The sequence below is a fragment of the Catharus ustulatus genome, chromosome 4 (assembly GCF_009819885.2).
Source record: "Catharus ustulatus isolate bCatUst1 chromosome 4, bCatUst1.pri.v2, whole genome shotgun sequence".
In the NCBI taxonomy this organism is placed as follows: Eukaryota; Metazoa; Chordata; class Aves; order Passeriformes; family Turdidae; genus Catharus; species Catharus ustulatus.
The window spans coordinates 39405282-39420374 of record NC_046224.1 but is presented as its reverse complement, the minus strand read 5'-3'; the positions used below and the strand labels follow the sequence as shown (position 1 = coordinate 39420374).

The 15093-nt window shown below is 38.4% G+C and overlaps 1 long non-coding RNA gene across 1 annotated transcript in view; it reads left to right on the top strand.

The window, feature by feature from the left end:
• The window catches only part of LOC116995434, a 116842-nt gene that overhangs the window by 85042 nt on the left and 16707 nt on the right, over nt 1-15093 (top strand). Inside the window, exon 5 of the long non-coding RNA XR_004417732.1 lies at nt 8397-8519. This is a non-coding gene — a long non-coding RNA (uncharacterized LOC116995434). The remainder of the gene's footprint in view (nt 1-8396; nt 8520-15093) is intronic.

Sequence of the window (15093 nt, the reverse complement as noted above, 5' to 3'; positions counted from 1 at the left end):
ATAAATCTAATGGTTGATTTGAAGATTGTATCTGAAACGGTTTTATTTTCCTCAAGAGTCTGAAGGCACTTGCGTTTTTCTGAGTATGAAATATGCATGTGGGCTTTTTTAAGAGGGTATTTGTTTGAAAACTTACCATCACTGACAGTAATTCAATGATTGCTCACTACAGGATTCTAAAAGCAGTAAAATAACAATTAGAGGCTGAATGTTCTCTAAGGTACTTCAGATGGAGTTTTATTGCAGGTGATAGATAAGGAAAAAAGCCATCTTTGACATTCAAAAAGTAGTAAAATTTTTGTTTGACTTCTGTGGAATTTGATCTACTTTATAACCCATGACAATATCTTACAGTAAAAATCTGTTTCTTACCTGGAACTGCCTATACAGACTGGAATCTTCAGGTTGCCTTGAAAATTGTCCATGCAATTAACCTTATTAGGGACTAAAAAACCATGAGTTTAAAGATCTGTTTGTTTTGAGAAGTTACAACAGAATTGCCCCTTGATGTATCCTAATGTTTTTTTTTCTAGTAGCAAAAGATCACTGAAACTCCTGTCTTAATGTTTGTCCATATTTAAAATTGCTCTCACATGACTGATCAATAACATACATCTTGAATCCATGTTTTTAGACATGTAGAAATATTACTCTGTGGTATCAAGAAGCAATCAAGTTAAAGTTGCTAAAAGTCACTGCAGTGAACAGCTGTGCACACCCTGGTAACAGGCAACAGATCTGGAGTACTTTGACCAAATTGCCTTTGCACTACAAGCTTGGCTAAGTATGGACTTTTCCTCAGGAGTAGTCAGCATGGATTCACCAAGGTGCTTGTTCAGTCTGCTAGCAGGATGGGTCAGTGAGGGGAGAGCAGTGGATATTGTTTACCTTGACTTCAGCAAAGCTTTTGACATTGTCTGTCATAACATCCTCATAGGTAAGCTCAGGAAATATGGGTTGGGGGAATGGACAGTGAGGTGGATCAAGAACTAGAGGTCAGAGGGTTGTGATCATCAGAGTATGATCCAGGTCTGCAGCCAGTGTCATTGCCCAGAAATCAACACTGGGTCCAGTCTTATTCAACTTGTTTATCTGTGTACTGGATAAGGGGATAGAATGTACCCTTGGCAAGTTTGCTGATGATATGAAACTGGGGCAGTGGCTCATACACCTGAAGGTTGTGCTGCCGTTCATTCAGAGGCTAGTGAATTGGCAGAGAAAAACCTAAATATGTTCAACAAGAGCAAGTGTGGGGTCCTGCACTTGGAGAGGGATAACCCCAAGTACCAGTACAAGTTGGGGGGTGACCCACTAGAGAGCAGTTCTTAAAGGAGTCCTGGTGGATGACAAAATGACCATGAACCAGAGGTGCCAGTGGTGTCCAGGATGCATTAGGAAGAGTGTGGCCAGCAAGTCACAGGACATTATCCTTTTCCTCTACTCCAGCCTAGTGAGGCCACAACTGGGGTAGTGTGTTCAGTTCTGGTTTCCATGGTTGGATTAAAACACAGAGCTTCCTGGAGTGGATTAGGTCTGATTGAGGGTCTGGAGCATCTCCCATATGGGGAGAGACCATGGCAGCTGGGCCTGCTTAATTGAGAGAAGAAAAGACTGAGAGGGGATCTCATCAAGACATGTAAATATCTACAAGGATGGTGCCAGACTTTCTTCAGTGATGGCCAGGGACCAAATAAGGAGTAACTGCTATAAACTAAAACATAAGGAATTCCTGAACACCAGGAAGAACATCCTTACATTGAGAGCACTGGAACAGGCCTCCCAGGAAGGTTGTGGAGTTTCCCTGTCTGGAGACATTCCAAACCTACCTGGATCCTGTGCAACCTGCTCTATGTGATCATGTCTTGGTAGGGAGGTTGGACTAGAGAATCTACAGAGGTCCCATCAAACTCTATTCTGTGATTCTGTGAAGTGCCTGTAAAAGCTTATAATGGCTCACCTGTCTGGTGGTGACTCATTCAGGTATTCTCCTTGGCAGAGAAGAAGTTTGACCTTTATACCATTGAAGCATTGTTGAAAATGAAGGAATGTTAGTTATCGTACAAAACGTGTGTTTTTTCTTAATGTTGGCTTAATGAGCAGTACATGCCAGGGAACTCTGAAGAGAATCCTGTACCACTACGTGCCAAATGGCACATTTGAGTGCACCTGTTAACACTTGCTTAGCCCTTCAGTCCTCTTGGAAAAAAGTCATTTTCACATAAGAATATTCTGGGTTTTTTTTGTCCCGAGCTTCTGTTTGTATAATGAAATGTAGGACTCTGCTAGGTTTCATTCCAATGAGGATCTTTGGGCCCTTTAGAGCCATTAGAGAACAAGGAAAAAGTGTCTGAAATTTGAAAGGCTTGAGGAACTGTAGCACCCAGACTGTTGTTGATTGAGGGACAATTTCTTGGGACAGTTTTGCTCTGATAAACAAATGTGTGATTGGTCTGGTAGTCCTCTAGTACTAATGATCTGTCACTATCCAGGGGAAGTTTCAAAATGTTTAATGAGTAGGGCTGGAAATACTGAATCATAAGAACAATAATCTATGTCTAATGCCCTAGAAATTGGTAGAATATCTAAAAAGGCTTATTATAGTTTGAGTTGATTCTTCCGTCCGTTCTGTGACCTCTGTGGGGCTGCCAGAACATGTAGAAGCATCATTGAAATACAGTTCAGGGCAAATTTTGCCTTTTGACAGAGTACCCAGGCAACTGTGCAGATTTTGCTCTGCAAGAACTTGCCATTAAAAATGCATTTAGTAGGCTGAGACATATGGAAGCTATAACACATCTGGTCCCTAAAGCCAAATTGTGTATGAAGCACTATTGGTCTTTTTTCATTCCTAAATGTTCTCTACTCTGATGGTAAATTAAATGGTTTGTAATGTTTCCCAATATGTTGATGTTCATGTAAATCAACACATAATCTATAAGCATTGTATCATTTTGTCTAGTGATACTTCTCACTATTGATTTTGTATAGCATTGAAGACAGAATACTGGAGGAATGATTACCTTAGTTACACCATTCTTTTAGTTTTAAAACATGAGGTCATTCTGATGCATTTTTATTTCTGGTTTAAAAACTCCATTGCCCAAAACAACAGCTGACAGTCGTCTTAATGAAGAATTAAGACTGAGGATACGAGCACTTGCACAAGCGTAAAAGATACTTGATGATGTATTATAATGTTCCCCAAGCAAAGCATTTCTAAGAAATAAAAGCGAGTCATAATGTAAAAGATAAATGTAAAGGATAGTGAAGAGAATCTTAAGACTAGATATACAGATATACGCTTCCTCTTGCCTGAGGCAACCTACCAAGTATAACGCTGAGTAATTGTACTATTCCTCTTCTCAGAAAAGACTATGTTAATGATCAAATTAAATTTAAAAACCATATTTCTACCTCTTGGATAACTCTGCAAAGCATTTTTGAGGTTGTTGGGGACAGCAGTGGCACTTTATAGAGTCATAGAATGCTTTCAGTTTGAAGGGACCTTAATGGGCATCTAGTTCCAATGCCCTAGCCATTGGCAGGAACACCTTCCACTAGATCAGGTTGCTCCAAAACCCCATCCAGCCTGGCTTGAAAGCTTCCAGGGTTGTAGCATCCACAACTTCTCTGGTGCCTGTGCCTCACCACTCTAGTAGTAAAGAATTTCTTCCAAGTATCTAATCTAAACCTGCTTTCTTTCAATTATAAACAGTTACCCATTGTCCTATCACTGCATGTTCACCCTGTATGAGAGAACATGTGCAGATGTCTCCTCAAGAAATCACTTTTTTTCTTTACATCAGGTATGCTGAGGGCTTCAGATGCAGAGATGTAAAGTGTCATAAGCCCCCATGACACTGACAGATTTTGACCTTCTTAAATAACTCTATTTTCCTACAGTGTCTGCTCAAGAGCAGATGTAGCACATTAGGATACGAGCTTGTCGTGAGTCTGGGATCTTATTGACAACATGGCTTTTCATCTCTGAAAGGGGACTGATTTAATTCACTTGTTAATTAAATCAAGGTTAATTAATTTAATGAAAAGACTGTTGTTTGATGTTGTAACATGTTCTGGCAGGATCAGATTGATGTTGCTGCTGCCTGATGCCCATTCCCACTGTTGACCAGCTTTACTGACAGAAGTGTGATGTAGTCAGTGCAGTGACCAAATTATGGGCCTGATCCCTCTGAAAAGCACCTTGGTGAAATGAAGCAGAGTGTTTCTCATCTTTTAGTATTTCTTATACCCAACAAAAGCAGCTTCCCAGCCTTGTGTGCCCTCATGGAAAGCTAGAAATAATGAGAGGATGGGAAAAGCAGCAGGTAGATATCTTATGAGAAGTAATTTTGTAGTAAGAGACCACAACTACAGATGACAGGGAATGCAGTTTTTTCTCAGCTCTTCCACTCAAGAGTTGAGTAACTTTGACTTTATAACTTTCCTGTTGTTTGCAATTCTTTTAAAACTCTACTGGAATCTGAAAGAAGTAACTTTTTATTGGAAAATGTTAGGTCAGAGGAGCACAAATGTTTCAATTTTACACAGGCTTTTTGCCACTGTTTTGATCATCCTGATTTTATGCTTTTACTCAAGACTTCTTTCTGTTTTTAGTATATTTTTGGTTTGTTTATGTTCCTTCATTCATTGCTTTCAGCACTCCTACCTGGAGAATGTCATATAAAGATCAGTTCTGTAAGAGCATACTTGAATAATCCACTTTCACTATACTGTAAGTTATAGACCTTTCAGGTCATCACTGGAGTTCTTCCTTTCCTTTAGCTGAAGTTGACATGCCTTAGTCTCTGTACACTATATGTTTAAAATATATGTTTTGTTTTGTTTTCCTCTCAGATGTTCATTGTTATGTTTCTGTGATATTCCACTACTTACATTGTGGGGTTTTTTAAATTATTCCGTATTGCATATGGGTGACTGCAATCACGTTTGGCAGACCACAATTTGATGGAGCATATTTTCTATGTGCAATGTATAAAAAAAATCAACACAATTTTTTTCTTCTCTCTAATCTAGTGCATCAGCAGACTGATTAAATAAACTGCATAGGAAAGAAGGGATGTCAGTAGTCTTTGTGTCTGTATGGAGATCTTGGACCCTGGCATTCCTTATTTAGACCTGGAGGTGACCCTGTAAATGCTTGCTCTGGGGCAGGGCAGTAAGATGAAGGTAATGGACCAAGGACCTGATCTCCTGGTAGAACATGCACTGTGTGTCCTGTGGCTACAATGCCCAGTGCTTGTTTTTTAGCTCTGGCATCCCAGCTGAGATATGTAGCACTTGCTTGTGAAGTTTCTGTGGTCTGTGTTAGGACAAGGGAAACCAAATCGTAACTGCAGCTGGGGTCTTAGGCTGTCTGTCCAGCTTCTGAATTAGACTGAAAAATGCTGGCCAATTTGTCCTGCAGGATGGCTAAAAAAGCTTCTCTTCATAATTTTTCGACTGTTTGTAGCAGAGATGAGAGATAGTATTGGACCCATAGTGCACAAAACAATCAAGTGTGAGCATAAGACTGATGCAATAGGAGTTTGCCATAGAGAAGGCTTAGGTAAAGTATGGATTTGGGTAGTCTTACAGAGAGGTTTTTTTATCTTATTTGTAGCTTGTTTAATTTGTATAGTAAAGACCTTCTGTGGATTTTAGTGGTTGGGGTTGTTTTGGTGGTTTTTGGTGTTTTGTTTTGGTTTTTTTTGAATGCTAGTAATGACTGCAGAGAATGGGTCATGAATAGATCCATGGAAGGACATAGATTCATTGTGGAAAATGTGAGGATAAGTACCCAGGCTGTTTTGTGCAATGATTGAAGCAGTAGTAATTTATCACTTGGGATAAATTAATTTTTTTTATCCACATATCACTCAGAATTGATTTAGCATAAAAATGTCAAACTTACTTTATAATCTTGCTCTCATCCACATTACCTTGGCTGTCCAGTGTTACACTGACCTTCGAATAATACATTCTATGTGAGCAGTTGAGCTTGATTGATGATGTGTGGATTTGTAACAGCAACTGGGACTAGGAACTATGTATAACTGGGCACGAATTTGTTTAGTGATGGAAACAGTAAGAGATGTATACACAGTGTATATACACACTTTTCTGTGAACTGCTGATATTGAATTTACCACTATTCAGTTTATCACAGTTGCAGTTCAAGTTCTCACAAATAAGTCTTGTTTACTATTTTATTATTTAGTATATTATTGTTTAAAACATCTAAATACATTCAGTTGCATTGTCTTCATTCCTAGTACTATAGATTTTGGATTGAGAGGGTAAATTAAATTAGTAAATTTCACTTTTCTCTCTGTCCCAATCATTTTTTCCCCATCTTTTCTGCCAGCATTCCCAGTATTCCCTTTATGCACTTTTTCTGTTTTTTGATCTTTGTTCTCTGACATCAGCTGAGAACAGTAAAGTGAGTTGCTTTCCATTGCATCTGAATAGAGCATGATACAGAGAATGGTCATCGCATAACTTTGATTTTAAAATTGCAATTCTATGCTGATAGGCAATTCCACAAAGTACTTTATTCCCCCTAAATGTGTTCATTTTGTGAAATTATGTTCGTATCTGTGTGCTTTAGCTTATTTTTAAAAGTAAGGAAAGCAAAAATGCTTTATAAAGACAAACATCAGTTTGTCCAACTGTTATCTGTCAAAAGCTGAGAAGCATGAGAGGTAACTGAAAACAAGCAAGGTGGATTTAGTCCATTTTTTGTATAGCTTTTAGTGACATTATATTCATAACTGCAAGTATCCCTGTGCAAATCTTTGGAGGCTCTTTGTGCTGATTAAATGGAGAATACAGCTCGAATATGATGAAATTGCTAGACAACTGTGGCAGAGTATCATCTTTGGAGACGTTTCCTTTTAATTAATGATGTAAAGAAGGAACTGACAATTCTGAGAGGAGCTAAAGGATCTGGTGCTTACTCTCTAGCAAATCCTGTGTTTTCATTTATGAATGATGGATCCTTAGGAGGCAGTAAACACAGAATCCCACCCTTGGTGCCATTTTTTGAATTCATGTGTGAAGTGTGCTTCAAGACATGGTACCACAAACAAAGCTGCACGTCCTGTAGAGATCTGTAGAGGTGTGTATTCCCTGAACTGTTGTTTAAGTCCTGGAAGCTGATCTTTGGCAGGTTTCTCAACTCTGTGAAATCTTACATTGTGATTGTTATCCTTGTTTTTAAAAGCTAAGGTATTTATTTATTTATTTAGCTCGAAGCTTTGAGCTAGGCAGCCTAGTGATTTCTCTAAGCTGCACTGCCTCTAATGTAAGGGCCATGATATTTGTGAGGCCTGGAACACACAGCTTACGGTTTTTGAAGCAAGGTGTACAGTCAGTTTCTTTAATCCTTTTGGTTTTTAAGCTGCTCTGTGTTTGGACCCCTGGTTTCCCTGACTCAGGGCTTCAAAACTTTCTGCTTCCCTCTGGGTGAACAGGATATCAGTGAATTGGGATAAAATTGTTTTTAGCTTTCTGTACAACTAGAAAGGACTTCCAAGTTTACCTCAGTTCAATTGCTTCTCTGGCATCTGTCAGACTGCTTTTGCTTTCATTTTTTTTTAGCTTCCCAGCCAAGTTAGTAATAAAGCTTGAAATCTTTCTCCTCATCTGAACCCACTTGCTGCTTCTATAGTTGTAAAATTAGTGCTCTGTACTAAAGTGTCTCTGTAGTGCTTTTAAATTTAAGTGTTAGTCTCTAGCTATAAAAAACCCCTTTTGTGCCTGTCTATGCAAAAAAAAAAAAGAAAAAGAAAAAAAAAAGAGCAGAATTAATACTTCACTGATTGCTGTGAAAGACTGGATTAAAGACTTCTAATAGATTTCTTCCTTGCCATTTCCCCACTTCTCTGGCCACAGCTAACAACATCATCGCTGGCCTTTTGAACACAGGTCGAGATTACACAGAGAAACCAGACTGAGCAAATGGTTTGCTGCTGCTGAGCCTGCTACCTCCTGACTTTTTTACTGGGAACTGTGAATCTGGTCCTGGGTGAATCACAACAGTTCACTGCACTCTTGGAAAATTAATCTGTGGAAAAAAAAGGTGGGGGGGGGCGGGGGGGAAGTGAATTTCTTCCTCACAATTTAAAAATCTATACCAGCTTACTTGAGAGAATTGGGCCAAGGAAAGATCCTGACTGCATTCCTGGGAACTGTGGAGCTCCAAAAAAGCATGGATCACCCCTGACAGCGACTACTTGAACAGTATTATAGGAAAACCTTGCTCTTCCTCAGCAGAGTCTTAAGATGGCCAATATGACAACATGGGCTTGGATGATGCTTTTTTCTATTAGGTACTTGGATTTGGCACAGTGCTTGCAGCAGTTTTCTACCTGTTTGATTTTCTCTGATTGCAGGTAACCAGACATAGAGCTGCAATTTGAGAACACAAAACCAGTATCTCCTCACGTGGTGGGCTGGAGCCAAGAACACTGTGCTATCCCTGCATAGTGAGAATGAATTCTTTGGTTGCAAACATGGTATGTCTTTGTGAATGGCAAATAAAAACTGACCACATTCTAAACTGCACTAGGAATATTTTAAACTGATTTTACTCCCCGCCATGGTAAAAATACATAATTCTGTAATATGAAAATCAAATATTATTTGCCATGTCACTGTGTGAACAGTGGATTGCTTCTTTCTACTGAGGAAGAAAAGAAGCCAAGAGCTGAAGTATTTAAGCCAAAAAATTTTAAAATTGAAAATATTTTGCCTTTTAGTGTTAGGTACCACTGCCATGATCTGACCTAGAACACTCTCCTTTTTCTTTGGTTTCCTCAGAAGCAGAGATCAGAAATACTTCCTTGCTTTCAAATACTCCAGCATAATAATCTAGGTTTAAGGATTTTGTATTTTTAGTTTAACTCACAACAGCATTCCTTCTGTCTCCTCTGTGTAATTCTACTAGTAAGTGCACTAATAGTGTGCCCTGCAGGCTGTCAATCAGGTGATCATCACTTAAGTCCTTCATTTTACCACAGCAGCTCAGTCTATACCATATTTTGACAAACTGGTGGTATTGTACTGCTGGAATTGACCCTCTTCCTTCATGGATGAAAGCAGGGGCTTTCACTTCCTTGTCTGTAGCTCTACAGTTCTGCTGTCTGTTGAGCATATGCTAGTGCCATATGTGAGAAAGGGAGGTGTTAGCTTTTCCCTCCTCCCCGTGCATAACCTGGGAAGCTCCGTGTGATGTCTCGCATACATGTGAGAAGTGCCAGCTGCAATCCATGTGTGATCAGAGCTGGCTCAAGTTCTGTGCTGCCATCTCACAGCTCTGTGGATGGCTACTTAACAGTCCTACCCTAATGTTTTCTTCCTTGCTGAAAGATGTCTTTTGAAATCATTCATACATTCAAGGGTGGGTTTGTGTTTTGGTTTGTTGTTTTTGGTTTTTTTTCTACAAGTTCATTAAACAATGTTTTGAGCTACAGTGTTATGTCAACTGCATGAAGCTCACTTATTGTTATAGAAGTGGCTGAGCAATCAGTCTGTAATGATGATTCAAACCAGACATTCTTCAGAGTTCCTTTTTGTCTTCTGAAATAACAAATATGGAGGTATGACAGTAAAGGATGTGCTTCTTTAACTGAGAGAATAGTATGGCAGAGGGAATGAATTTTGGTGGTGGGAAGGGGAGAAGGATGGTACAGGAGATGAAGCTCCTGCGACATGCAGTGCTGAAAGGAATGTCTCCCCGCTCTGGGAGTCACTTAAGTAGGTAATCCATTTGCTTAGCAGGCTGCTGGCACTTAATGAAGAAAGTTTACAACGGTGTGGAAGGTCCATTATAGTGTGATCAGCAATGAAAGGCCATCACTCATTCACTTGGGAAAAAATGGATTTGGCTTTGAGCTATGTGCTGAAGTCTTGAAATTCTTCTCTCCCTGTCCCAGCCTGATCGACACTACTGGAGGAGCATGCGATGTTTCAGTTCTGTCTTTTTGTTGAGTTGTCCAAATACTTGTTTGATTGGTTCTGTTTCTTAGAAGGCATATTTCTGAGTAGGGGTTCCTACCCCTGCTTAGAAGCTGGTGAAAATGAAGTGGCTTCTGCTAGAGAGACCAAAGCCCAACGTGTCCACATAGGGCAGAAGGAGGATATTTAGGGGATGGGCCTGTCATTCGTGTGCATGTCTGCATATTTCTTCCCTTTGTTTTTTGTGTAGGCTTTGAGGCGTAACAAAGTGTTACACATAACATTTTATTTGCTTTTGAGCTCCTGTATGCCACTAACATGTTAAGTAAATGATGGTAAAATTTCTGTGTTGCAAAGCTCTTAATTTCAGGAGCTGCATAAATGCATTGTGTTTCCTTTTCCTTTTTAAAGTTAACTAAACTCTCAGAGTCTAATAAGCAGGAAAACTGCCTGAAGTATAACTGTTTAATTTTCTTTGGTTTCCCTACACTGTCAGGCTTTAGTGCAAATAATGCTTGGAGAAGTATGTAGCAAAGCTTCTTTCAAATAGATCTTACAAATGATTTGACAAGAAAATCTCTCTCTCTGCACCATAGAAACTCTTGACTTCTATCAGTGAAAATTGTAAAATGATGATAATTATCTGGAACTTTTCGGCTGTGCCATAAGAGAATGATAGTGTCATCTCACTAATAATTTTATTTTCAAGCTGATGGTGGATTTTATAGACAAGAATATATCCTTACCATATGATGCATATAAAGTAAATGATCATGTGCATGTATTCAGCTATCTCTTATAACTCCTGAAATTGGAAATAATTGAAAAACACCTGTTTCACATCTTGGCAAAAAAATGTGTGTCTGTAACTTAGACTCCAGTGAAAAGATTTTGATGTTCTTAAGAATTCTCTACATTCATAAAAGAATAACTAAATAGATTTTCTTTGTGGGAAGGAGGCCTGATAAAAAGATGGTTTTGATAAAAATCATGATGAATGTCTTTCTAAGAGAATATAGGAATGAAAAACACCTACAAAAGTCTAGGAAGAATGGTGCATCACATCACAATCTTTTTTTTTCCTTTTTTTCTTTTTTTTTCTTTTTTTTAAAAATTGTTTTATGTTAGTGAATTTTGGGCAGAATCTAACCATGAAAGAACATACTATAAATTCTAATAAATTCTCTGATTCATTGGTACTTTTGAAACTGTTGAAAGTTGTTCTTGCTGAGGTTTTAACATGTTAAACTTCTAGGTCCTCTGCCCCTCCCATCACACCTGAATCTGGGGAGGGGGGGGCAGAGAAGGTGGAGCTGGAGGTGGCAATTATGTTAAACTAAAACTGCTCCAGATCTTTGCCTGTTAGCAGCTATCTAAAAGTCTTTGAAGTTAATGGCAAGATGTCCAATGGTTTTATGTTTTGGATGGGATGTTTTGTGCATTCTTCATTGTGTCATTTTGTATCATTTACATAAATTAGTGTTCTTCATTAATTTATTGCCTCTTTTCTCATATCTGTTATAGGCCTAAGAGTATACTGTTGGCACTTGTCACATAGTAAAATGAGAGTGTATTTTCAGAACAGGTTGTTCTTCCATTTAGGTGCATTGGAATTCATGAAGATTTTGAAAATATGGATTTATGTGAACCTGTGAGGTTTTAGGAGGAACTTTCTGCACTTTTCCTCTAAGAGTTTAAATAATTTATTAGTAAATGGTAATAAAGCTGCAGTCTTTAGGCCATAAAAATAATGCATGACATCTGCTGGTTCTGGAAATTTTTAACTGTTACCTGCTTTTCATTAGTGTTCTTTCACTTGAAGATACATGTATTGAAGAAAACTGACCTTACAACTAAAATTCAAAAGAAGGAAAAAGTAGGGAAAACAAAGCCTGGCCAATTGTCATGTTAGATTTAGGATGTTTACGTTAAGAATGTCCATAGACTTAATTTTAAAATGTGGGCAGCTCGTTTTTTCTACCCTCCTTCCAACCATCACATGTGTGAGGATGTGATGTTTCATATATGGCTCACATGTGGTGCATGATCATGATTTTACTATCTCCTTTTCTCATCACCATTTTTTTCTCTACTTTGTGAGATTTAGATTTTTAGTCATTTAATTACGTATCTTTTGTTGGTGCTTTTTATTTCTCATTTTGGTTATTGTTTCATTAGTCTTCTGATAGAGAAAGAAAAGTTTTTCAATTTGAAAGAGTAGGAGGTAAAAGGAAAAAAGTTTTATTTGGGGAGATAGCCTGATGATCAAGAATAGATGGGATCTGTGAGCTGTGGAAGAGAAGAACTCAGAAAATGAGGAAATTTGTAATCCTACTGCATGTAGCATGAATAAGGTGTCATACTCCCAATCATAACCTAGAAGTACATTTTAGCAAATCAGTATTTGGTAAGTAATAACCTATTTGGTGATAAAGAGTTTAAAATATTTCTGAAGACAATATATTTTATGAAGTGCAGTTTTAAATGTGTGCCTCATGATTCAGATTACCTTGCAAGCAACATGAAATGCATCCTTTTGTGTATGTCAGTCTTCAACAAAGCGTTGTTTACACCATGGATCAAATATGCAACATTAAAATTCATTATAGGCATATTACCCACTCTCATTATATGACAGAAGTGTGTCAGTGAAATTAGCAGCCACAGAAAAGACAAAGATTTTCTTACCTATTAGTTGGAAGGTAGCAGCTGTTTGAGTAATTCCACAGAGGGATAACAATGACCAACTGACTTGCACGTTTTAAAGAAAAAATGATATCAAATCCTTTGAGGATGCCATATGTTCTGGGCTTTGAGGCAGGCTGTGTACGCTATCACAGCAATTAGACAGACTGGAGACTCTGCTAAAATTTTATCCAAAATGCCAGTAGAGAAGTATTTCTTGGGGCTTTTTAATTGTGAACATAGACATACTTATGCTCCCATTATGTATTAGAGGATACGTTAGTTAAAGTGTAGAATTTTTTCCCAATCATTTCCCATAGACAACTATGTATAAATGAGCTGTTTTGGTGTGGGTTTGAGTCTTTTATTTATTTTCCTATTTAATAATGCTTGAATTTATGTAGGCTTTTTTTTTTTTTTTTTGGTTATGTATGGTGATTATCCTTTTACTTACAGAATAGACTGTGAAATAATGTTGCTTAGAATAATTCTAGCTTCCTTTGTCATTTGGGAATGGGGTCTGAAGGATGCCAACTCTCCTCAAACAAACTTGGTAATTGCCACCGAGAGTTGGGCTATTCAGATGATCAATGGATCCATCTGTGTGTTCTCCAGTTTGGTATTGAACTTCTGTAGTTTGATGTTACTTCTTGCCAGACCTATTGTGATTTAAGAAAGCTTGTATTGACCAGTTTACCCAAACTGGGCACATACAAATAATCTGTGCTGCTGTTGTGGAGATGCGGCATCCGCCAAGCTTCGGCTTGTGTCAGAAAAGATCTATTTGAAGCCATTAGGAAGCAGAAAGACCTGTTAGCTGGAACTGCTGTGAAGATGTGTTGAGTCTTTGCAGCACAATCTCCAGAGACCCACCAGGACACATAACCCTCCGTTAACAAGCTGAGAGATGGTTTGTCTGTGGATACCCATATGTACTCAGAGCTCCTGTGTCCATTTTGAAGCAAGGCCTTTTCTGCTGGGCAGGTTGTATTATTTCTTTGCCTAATAGCTGTCAGCAAGATCCACACTGGCACTTCACTCTTTTTCCAGTGTCTTGGCTATGTTTGGCAGTTCACAAAGAGCCTTTCTGACTCTATAGGCATTTTGGCATTCAGCTTTTCTTTTATTTAAAGCACTAATCTCGTACAAAAAAGCTCCTCAGAGCTTTATCATTCCGGGTCATGGTACTTTCTAATGTAGTATTGCAGTATTACTGTATTGTGTACTGTGGTTCCCAAGTCCATTGTAATCCCTCCCCTCTCCCTGACCCTCATCCAGAGCTGTATTGAATCCCCAGATCCATCTCTGAAGTCAATAGAATTATTTGGGTTTACTGTTTGATGAAGTTGGGGACTAGGAAGAAAGCAGTACAACCAAAGGCTTGCGTAAGAGGCCGTGCAAAACTACATGCATGGAGTATGGAAGAGTTTGAGGTCTGGAATTTTGTGATCTGTTAGATTTAATAGCAGGAAGAAAATGTAAAGGAATGATAGATCCTGTTTTTCTGTGATACAGTGAAAGAATATAAAAATTGAATCAATAGTGACCATCCAACTCTAAAGGCAATACAATATGAGGGCTAATTTATGTATTTGAGAATAAAAGGAAGCATATGTTTGGGATGGTTTAGGTTTTGTTTTTACTTTTTGGGGTAATTTTTCCCCATAGAAGCAGACATTTGAAACCTTGAAACTTACCATCACAGAACCAATATTGATCAATATAAATGAGGATGTTAATCATAAGTAATGAGGTCAAAGTCTTGTGGTGAATACAGTTTAAAGATACTTTTGTACTTTATCATGCTTATTCTCCTGAGGTATGTGGTTATATACACTGAAGAAACTCAGTAAGTAATGCTGTACTCTAAGATATATAGATTAATTTTAGGTTTGTTTTTTCATTTGTGTGTTTAAAAGAAACATCAAGTAATGTTTTAAATGCCTGGTATAAGAGTGTTATTTTCTGTGACCTCAGTATTATGCACCCAGGTATTTATTTGCTGTAAAGGGACAAAGAAAAGATTCTTCCCTTTATGTATATGTTAGGAGTTTCTACATTTTCTTTCCTGATTCTCAGATGTTGTTAGCACTGACATTTCTGGCAAAGCCACAGACTGATGGTAACTGGGAACATGTGATGTCTCTGGATCTGTCTCCATGTCTGTGGTATCAATTCTTCAGGGCTCTTAATAGTCAGTCAGGCTGAATTAAGGAATCTGCTTTTAATTGCCATTCCTTTGAAATGCCTTTGCTGCTGCTGTGGAAAAAAAAAAAAAGGCAGGGATGCAGAGAGTCCTTGAGCACTGGCATTGCTATTGCCTGCTTTATTGAGCCATGGCAACCACAAGGACAGGATCTTGGGGCATCTCCACTCTGAGAGTGCTGCCTGACATGTTTGATCCAAAAAAGCATTTGACAGAAAGGTGGTGGCCTGAGGTGTTTGCTC